Raw genomic sequence first — 10464 nt, 5'->3', positions numbered from 1 at the left:
TGTACTAATCCCATACTTTTCTATACTTTATAAGTATAGGTTGGAGGCAAGTCGAAGACTAGAAGGTAAGCTTGGTAATCGACTCTCTCTAGACTAAATATGTCCTCATATATTTGAGGGCATAGTTCTATTTCTTAGTTTCTACTATTAAGACTCATTATGTATTTTCCGTTAATTTAAAGGGCTGTGTTCCTAAGATATTTAGTTGTGTCTTTAAGTTGGTTTGTGACGACGAGACTACTCTTTAGTATTTATAAAAGATATTTCCTTATTATTATAAATGTCGTGAAAAGTTTTAATTTTGCACTACTTTTCATGTCTTATGTAATGAATGATAGAAAATGGCTAGTACAACACCTCCGAAAGGTCAAGTACGCAATTGTCCGAACTAAGGGTTATTCCAACTTTTAGGGGGTACTTTGGAGCTATGATCGACTTACGAGCTACCCAATTCGTTTATGACCATCTTAATTCCTAGGCCACTAAAGTCACTGCTTGGGGCCTCATATATTTTGGGCCCCCATATATTTTAAAAAACCAATTACTGGGTTACTAATGAGTGAAAATATTTGTGCCAATGAAATTGCATATGAGATAAAAATAAACCTGAATTTCGTAAGAAACAATTTATTGAAAATATGGATAGCGAAGTCACAAAGTCCCTTGAAGAATCTTTTAGTGTTTATTGCTTTATATATGTAGGGTAGATCAAACTATTTTTTTATTTGAAAATAGAATCGAACCAATTAAAGCATATGAAAATATTTTTGATACCTTATTTAGTGGTAAATTATTGAGATCAAGAGATTGATGAGAATTTAAAAATATTGTCTTAACCTAGAACTTTATTTAACATGTAATAGTTCTTTTGATATTGATGGTTTATATTTATTTTTTGTATGAAAAGTGTTATGTGAAAAAATATCAGTAGAAGATAATGATCTAATGAAAATACTTAATTAAATAAAAAGACTTAACTAGAAAGGCGGTTTTGAAGGCGAACGAAATACGTTTTTGTAGGCGAGCTGAGTGGTCTTTTTCAATTACACATATTGCTTACAGAATAATGTTAATAGTTTCTGTAACCGTTACCTCAGCTGAAGGATGTTTTTCAAAATTTAGTTTGATTAATCTTCTATAATATCAACAAAGTCTCAAGAGAGGTTGAATGAATTAGCTATATTATCATTTGAAATATAATTATTAAAATAAGTTATTCATAAATAGTACCTAATGAATTCTCATCTAAAATAGGTAAAAAAGTAAATTTTAAATAAAAGTATATAAAAAAATATTAGGGTCCCTCTCTTTAATTTTGCTTTAGGCCCCAATATTATTGTGTCGGCCTTGCATCTCATTCACTCAATCGATAATTTGATTTTTCAAAAAACTTGTGTGTCTTAGAGCTTTTGAAACATGAACAATTGACTTCAATCAAAATTTCACGAAAATGACCTCAAAAATAAATTTATAGGATGAGTATTTAGAAGGAGATATATACCAAAGTCTATCTCTCATTCAGGAGGGACTCCAGGGACATCATCCGGAAAGACTTCTTGGAACTCTTTCACTACTAGAACTTTTTGAATAGGAGGTATCTCAATGCTAGAAGTCATTAACTTGGACTAAGTGATTGACAAACCCCTTAGAAACCAACATAGCGATACAAATTGAATTGAACCTTAGGCACTGCTGAACTACTTTTCCACTCAAAGACTGACTCATTTGGAAACTGAAACTTGACTACTCGAGTTCTACAATCCACTGAGGAATAACAGGAATGAAGCCAATCCGTACCAAGAATGAAATCGAAGTCTACCATGTCTAACTCAACTAAACCAAAAGTAGCTCCCTTAGGTGCAATCCTGACTGGTGGAGCAACTGATGAAGATTGGGATTTATTTCCCCATTACCTCTTCATTGCTTGTTCTTTGGACACTTTCTTATGACATGCCCATTCTTAATGGACTTGAAACAACCAGTAGAGTCCTCACAACAAACACCGGAGTGGTTTCTACCACACTTGGCCCAAGCAAGACACTTACTACCATGTTAATAGGCATATTTAGCTCTGGAATTCTGACCATAGTACTCACCTTTGTTCTTAGGTGCAGGTGCACTAGGAAATGATGGGGCAAGACCCTTCTGTTTTATTTGGAAGAATTACCTGTTGGCATTACTCTTTTGCTTCCCGAAATCATTCCTTGTCTTAGATCTCTTATTTCTATACTCTACTCTGTCCCTCATCTTCTTCTATTGAACCTACTACTCATAAACCATCAACTTGTATATGTCCCTTTAGCCTATCATCATTGCAACTCTACTCTCTTTACTTGATGCATGACCCAAGCCACCGAAAAATAAGCTCATTTTGCTCCTCATGTCCTTAACCATATCAGGAGCATATCAAGATAGTTGGGTGAACTTCAACCTATACTTATGCACACTCAAGGTGTCCTGTTTCAGTGAAATAAACTTCCGTACCTTAGCGTCTTTCAATTCTCAGGGAAAAAAATGCCCCAAGAATGCCTCTTCAAAATAGGACCAACTCAGATGTGGTGCATCTTCATCTTTGCCCTCATTGCACTAATCTAACAAAGTACTAATAATATTCTTTAGTTGATATGCAGCTAACTCAACTCGTTCAACATCATCAACATGCATCACATCAAAAACCTTCTTCAGTTTCTTAACAAAATTCTCCAGATCCTCAGTAGTGATCGAACTCATAAACGTGGAGGATTCATCCTCAAAAACTCATGAATCCTTGACGTGTCAACCTGTTATTGTGGGTCTCCTATATGATTCCCAACTTGAATGGCTACAACTTGACTAAGCATACTTATTACCTCTCTAAACTCAACATTAGAATCTTCTCCTTGCGGTTGTACTTTAGGTGCATTTGGCAACTCTGGTTCCTCTATATTCCTCCTAACTGGGCGAGCTCTTGCTTCTCTTCGTGGAGTTATGATTATTTGAAACACGCGCAAACACGAATTAAAGAGAAAATTTTAGAGATAAACTCTAACACACGAAAAGGAAAATGAGACAAGTGACGAATTCCTAAATGTCCCAGCCTCCTAATTATAGATGTGGCACATTTCACACTGATAACTAGGATTCTACAAACATGAATTAATAGACTCCCTAGGACTCTTGAACTATGGGATCTAAACTAAGTTTGTCATGCCCTGAGCTAAAACCCTGGACTTGGCCGACATTAAATAAGTATTGCTGGCCTTGAGCAGACCCTAGACGTGGCTTACTTAACTCCGCGGAAGACATAATTCAATAGAAAGAATCATTCAATAACTAAAGTAAATAAGTTGGCCAAAATGGCATTTAAGTACAGTAAAAAAATGTCAGCAATACAAAAATAACAGACAATGCTAACTGTATGATTGTCTCTCAATGAAGACTTCTAAAACTAAAATGGACATTAGGACAAACCTTAAAAAATCCTAATAAGGAGAAAAATGTACAAGCAATAAAAAAAATCCTCCAGAATGCAAGGAGGCTCGCCACTGACTCTAGAGTGCTCAACTTGATCAACGGTGCACCAAATGTCGATCCTCGGTACCTATATCTGCATCATTATATGATGCACATCAACTGACATCAGTACATTAAATGTACAAGTATTCAAGTTTGAATGCTAAAATGATTTAAGCTTGAAAAGACTAATAATAAATACTTACATTGACTCTGCTCAACTTTTGAATAACATGACTCATTTTATTATAAAGTGATTTTAAAGCTTGTGTAATATAAATAAAAGTTGTTTGAATACATGTTGTAATTTTCCTAATTCCTACCAGGATACAAATAACTCTTAGATGTATGTTAAAATATAAATAAACTGATGTATATATATAAATAAATTTAACTTCTTTGAGAGTTTCTCTAACTGAAAACCATCACTTAAGAGCTATAGTGATGATACATCGATATACCTCACGTTGCCACCACATCCTATACCCGACCAAAGGTATAAGACTTGAAGTTCCTAATGAATCAACTAGTCTACTGTGAAAAGGGTTCATTAAAGAAATATGACCCTTTTCTACCCATGGTGGCTACATGGTTTATGGGGGCTGTGAGTGTTTGAACTGTCCCCCATATCGGTGCTCAATACTACTCTCAAAATATACTGACTCTTATGTTTTAAAAACATACTGATTCTGTGGTTTTAGATCAGTGCTCAAAATACTTAGTTCGAAGGATATCTTGAAAATCTTAGTGTTCCTTGTTAGTTTATTTAGAAAGTTATTTATCTTTAAGTAAACACTAGCCTGAAGGCTCTTTGGAAATCTAAGTTCCTTTATATTTAAATGTAAAATTTTTTAGTTCTTTTGGAAATATTTAGTTCCCATATAGTGCTTTGGAGGAATACTTTACTTTACTCTGAACTGAACTTGAGATTAAGTCTTAAAACGACGTCGTAAATTGTTTTTGAAATACTTTTGAAACTTGAAATGAACTTCTTATGTTTATCTTTAGTCCTTAATCAAACTGATGTTTAAGTCTTAAAACAAGTTTGAAGTATTTACAAAAGACTTTATGAAAGAACATTAGGAATTCTTTAGATTCGTCTCCAACTTTTCCTTGAATTTGATGTTTTGGATTCAAGGTTGTAAATTCATGTTTCTGGATGATTTCTATATGACAAGAAGTTACTTAGAGTAGTTACTTAGACTTGGCTCTAACTTTTCCACAAAGTTCTTTTTCCAAACCCTTAGGATTATAAGAACCTTCAATACCCAATAGATCTAACTCAAAAAACAATCCGAAATTATAAATCAAAGCAACAATAGGCATTTCAACAAGTCAATCAACAAGAATTCAATCAAGTCTTTCAAGAACTTCACTTTTCTCATTCAATCAATTTCAAAAAATCAAAGGATTAAAGCAATATTGGTGTGTGGCTGATCTGACCCAACACTAAAAGATATCACATACCTTGATAGGGATTACCCCTGACGAATTCCACTTGCAAACCTTGGCGTTGTTGGTGAATACATTATCTTTTTCTCCCTTTTCTTCTTAATTTCTCTCTTGTCCAAGTCCTAAGCGTGATTTTGATTTTCTAATCTGAACTAAAACTTGTTTTTACCCCAATTAAATCCATAAAATCAAATAGGTAATTCATTGGTGAAAAAACTAGATTGCCCTTCCTTAAAGCTGGAATTGGACTTTCCATACTCAAATCGCCAAACTTTCGATAGACATATCTTCCTCATATGATATCGAAAATGCGCAAACTGACGGCTTTGGAAAGATCTCTCCAAATGTTTTCCAACCATATCAAGAACTATCTTTAACTAATTCTAAGCTAGAAGTTATGATCATTTGAAAAATAACCAAAACTTAGTTTCTTAACCAACTCAATTTTTCTAGATTTTTCCCTTTCATCCCAAAAATGAATATTTTTAGTTTCTAAGCTTATTCCTTCTATTTCAAATTGTGAGATGTTGCACACATTTATCTGCTTTTTTGTAAGGTACGTTAAAGCTGTTATTGCTCTTTTAGCATGATCGTAAAGATATAAGCTTTATATAGTTATTCTATTGACATTATTTGACTTGTATCCTTGTCCAACTTTGTCGGCTTCCTCAAAATGACGTAACATCTACCATTGAAACTCAACTCATTATTAGTGGAGTAGAAAGACATGTGATGATTAAATTTTTATCAATTATGTTTACTTGTTATTTTCTTGATATTTTGTCTTCTAACTTCTAGAAGCTTGTTTTGGACTTAACAAACACATACACTACAATACATATTTATTTTTATATTGTGCCTACCCTTTTAGAATTATGGATTGGCTGGCCCCGACCAGTTATAGGTTTATAGATAATCTATACTCGAGCATTCCACTAGGCCTTGACAAGATAGGTGAGAAATTACTCAAGGAAGGGTAGACAGTGCTTATGAACATGGTAGACCAAGTCTACGGGCAGAAAAGTACATGTCTATAGGTTTGATAGGTTGTACTTGCAGGGAGCATATTTGTGTTGTACCATAGAGCCTCAGATTTGCATTCAGTACAACAAAAATAACTTTATGAGGATACAAATAGACACATCAATAAAGGGTGTTAAAGTCTATACCAGCATTACTTAAGTGTCATTAGATCAAATGTCGCTAAATCTTCTAGGGACACATACAAAGAGTGCTAATTGCCTCTAAGAATACATATTTAGTGTCAACTTCTAATTAATTGTCGCTAAAGATCATTTTTTAGATAGTGATTGATTCTTGGAAGTTGTACATTTAGATGGTTTAGAACATATTGTCATTGGGATCCAGGTAAGGGATCTAATATGGGTATTTAGCGGTTGTTACTCTCGTTAGGACCTGAGGGGACAGTGTGTTTTTGTACCTACCAGGCTTATGGGGGCAATGTTAGGTAATTGCTTTTTATATGCTTATAATTTATTGTTATACGGAGCTTGCATATTTTACTTGTATTTCATCCCTTCCATTTTCGTTCAATACTTGTACTATAGTGTCAACTTCCAGCATATCTTACATGCTCTATTATTTTGTACTGGCACCCCTTGTCGGGGGACAATGCATTCAAACCTACAGGTCTAGAGCGAAAGCCAGACAAACTTATCGAGTAGCACAACCAACCATCAAGCTTAAGGTTGGCCATACTTTTTTATTAAATTTTATTTAAAATAATTTTTATTTTCAAAAAAAAATATTTAAAATTAAAGTTGTCTTTGGCAATGAATACAAATTAAAAGTTTTGTTATGTAATTTTGGGGGAAAAAGTGAAAATAACTTTTTGTTCTTCTTAAAATTCTTGAATTCAACTTAAATTTAAATTTCAAAGTTTTGTGGAAAAATGCATTTTTGGAGTTCAACTCAAATAAAAAAAAGTGAAAACCTTTATAGATAAATGCTCCTAAAAAAATAAGAATATGAAATTATTTATCAAAATAAAGGTATCATATATTTATATAAAAGGGAACCCTAGGTCTGCCTATGTGGCGCAACCACAAGCAAGAATTTTGTTTTAAATTTATTTATTTCCAAAACTAGCCATTCTTTTTTCGTTAAAAGATGTGAATTTTATGAATAGTTGCGAATTTAATGAAAGAGTTGTGTCTTTTATCAATATTTGTGAATTTAATGAAAAGTTGTGTCTTTATTGAAGAATTGCAATGTCTTTCAAAAGTTGTGACTTTTATGAAAAAGTTGCAACTTTAATGAAATGTTGTGACTTTTATGAAAGGTTGTGAACTTTTCGAAGGGTTGCAACTTTGTTCAAATATTTGTTCACACTACACTTCGTTGTCTACAAATAGAGATATTTTCTCTCATTTTAAAAAAAATTCCGATTTTCTTCTGCTACTTTTGCAAAATTAAATATTCATTTGATTTGCTCCAGTTAAGTAACTTACTTAAACTGTTGTTTTTGTATCAATAAATTGGTGGATAAAATTATTCCATCACGAGGGGATGTAATTCATTAAACCCATGGTATTGGAGGGTAATAGTTTTATTAAGGGGATATTTTGCATTCAGTGGACTCAATTTTTTCCTTTCTATTGTGTTCTATTTTTATATATCCTGGTATGTTTTTTATACTCATTAATTTATGCATATGATATTAATTGTTGTTTTTGAGTACATATTTGAAACTATGTTGTTTATGTTTCTGCAAAGTTATTGTCTCCGATTATATTGTACATATATACTTATAGTACTTATATTCATTGTGAAGAAAATAAATATTTACTCAGCTCCAAGAATTCATGTTTTGAGATTCTATATTAAATTATATAAATTGAAAGTACTATATATAAACTTACATATTATCTATTCTTACATAGATATGTAATTTATCACCTATCAATTGAAGAAATTCATTACGCAAGTTCAAAAGTTATAATTGCTTTCCCGTTCAAGCATAATTTCTTTTTTTAATACGTTAACGAACTTTTGAATTTTCTCCCAAGACATATATTACAATTTTATAATCTAAGAAACTTAAATGATTCTTTTTATAATGAAATGCCTTTGTATATATATATATATATATATATATATATATATATATATATATTATATTATTATTATTATTATTATTATTATTATTTTTCATTTATTGTTAACTAAGTAAATTCTCCGCACTTCACGCGGTGATGAACTATGTAAATAATCTACTTATGAATATATGATAATACATGTGGTTTTGAGAGGGTAAAATCCTACCATATTTTGTCAAGAATATTTTATCCGAAGATGAAATTAAATGTTTTTTAATCTTAAAACGACAAGGATTTGATTTTAAGTGTTTACGGATATTGTTATTAATTCTTCATTTTACTGTGTTGTTCATCACCAAAGTCTTAACAAAAGATATGTAATTGTTTCACTGGCTATATTTGTATTTTGGAAAAGTTTTAAAAGCATTATATTTATTATGCGAGTTTTTTTCTCCTACTCAACACCACTACATACAAAATCTAAATATGATAAATCAAATATAATTATATGCGTACTTGATAAATTAATTAAAATATAAAAACACATCTCTTGGATTTCAATGAAATAACGTATATTGCTCAAATAATTTGGATTAGATGATGTCTTGGCAGGTGCCTTATTCAAAATAATATGCAGTCGATGACACTACTTTGATAGCCAAAAGCTATATTTCATTGTTTATGTTTTGATCAATATAGTTAAAACCTTATTGTTGGGATATTTAATCTAAATTTTATGGAGGCAATTTTTTTTGAATATTTTATAAATATAGATTCATCCTACTTTGAGGGGTAGTTTAATGACTCCAACCTATCATTAGTCCATTCTACTACCCGAAGTTTAGATAGATCCTCTCATGATAGAGCGATTCTATTCACAAGTGTGTTGATACAAAAACAATGGTGTGAGTCAGTCACCTAACATGAACAAAATACACAAATATATAATTCTACAGAAGAAGATGAAGAAGAAGAAGAAGAAAAAGAAGGTCAATTTTTTTTTTTACTTTAATGTGAGAGAAACTCTCTCTATTTATATACTCTGAATAAATATTTATTATGTCTTATCAAAAAGGTATCAACTCTTTTCAAAAGTCACAATTTTTCATTAAAGTCATAATTTTTTTGATAAAAGTTGCAACTCTTCATAAAGTCGCATTTCTTCATTAAAGTTTCAACTCTTCATAAAAGTCGCAACACTTCATAAAAATCGCAACTTTTTATAAAAAGCCACAACTTTATGTAAAAGTCGCAAAGTTTCACAAAAGTCACAACTTTTCATGAAATGTAAGGTTAGTTTTAAGAAATAAATAAGTTAAAAGAGAAATTTGGTTTGTGGTTGTGTCACATAAAAGGGCCTAAGGTTCTCTTTTAATATAAATATATGTTTAAAGAACCAATGATTTATTATTTCGTGAAGGGAAAGTGCACAAGTATCCTCTCAACCTATGCCAAAAATCTCAGAGACACACTTATACTATACAAAGGTCCTATTAATCCCCTGAACTTATTTTATAAGTAATTTACTACCCCTTTTTGGCCTACGTAGCACTAGCTTGAAAAAAAATGTTAACCTACATTGGGCCCATATGATAGTGCCACATAGGCCGAAAAGGGTAGAAAATGTTACTCTTATAGTAACCTATATTTATAACGTTAACCAATGAACAGTATCAGAAATAAGGTGAAGAAGAAAATACATGAAATACAAGAATTAATCCGAGTCTACAGAAACAACTGTGTGTCCTTAAGAAATTTAATCCCCTCACTATACCCAAGGTTATGGATTAATTTCTCCCAAGATAAAATGGATTAAACCTGTTAAAGAAAGCGGTACCTCAAACTTCTTTAACTTCAACGAATTCGGAATATTACCATTACCCAGAAATTTATAAGAGATAATTTTAACAGGATTTATTTGATTTAACAAAAATTGATTAAATAAATTTTGTCCAAAAATTTATCAATCAAATTATTTGCCAAATCCAAATCCAAATCTAAATCCAAATTCGAAGCCGAGCGAGCGACGACGGCGACGGCGTGAGGGGCAATCTTCTTCTTAGCTCTTTAAGAAGTAATGGAAGTGTTTCCTTCTATAAGGAGAACAATTTCCCTTTCTTTTGCTGATATGGGAGAAATGACTTTTCATTTGCACTTTCCCAATGACTTTTCATTTTCCCTCCGAAGTAGTTCCCTCACTTTTCATATTCTCTCTTTTCTTTTCCCATTGACACTTGCTAAAACCAAACAATACCCCACATGAATGGGGAAGTCTATTTTTAAAACATATCCATGAAAAAACTTGTGTGTCTTGTAGGTAAAGGTTAATCGTATCTGGATAAGTAGGTTTCCCTTTAAACTTTCCATAGTGAACATATATCGGATATACTCGGTCAATCGGTAGATTTGATATCTTTGAACCGTCGAGCTTTGGTGTATACCTAGACAACATATGTCATAG

This window comes from Solanum lycopersicum, chromosome 1 (genome assembly GCF_036512215.1).
Source record: "Solanum lycopersicum chromosome 1, SLM_r2.1".
Classification (NCBI taxonomy): Eukaryota; Viridiplantae; Streptophyta; class Magnoliopsida; order Solanales; family Solanaceae; genus Solanum; species Solanum lycopersicum.
The sequence above is the reverse complement of the archived record's forward strand: the minus strand, read 5'-3'. Positions refer to the sequence as shown.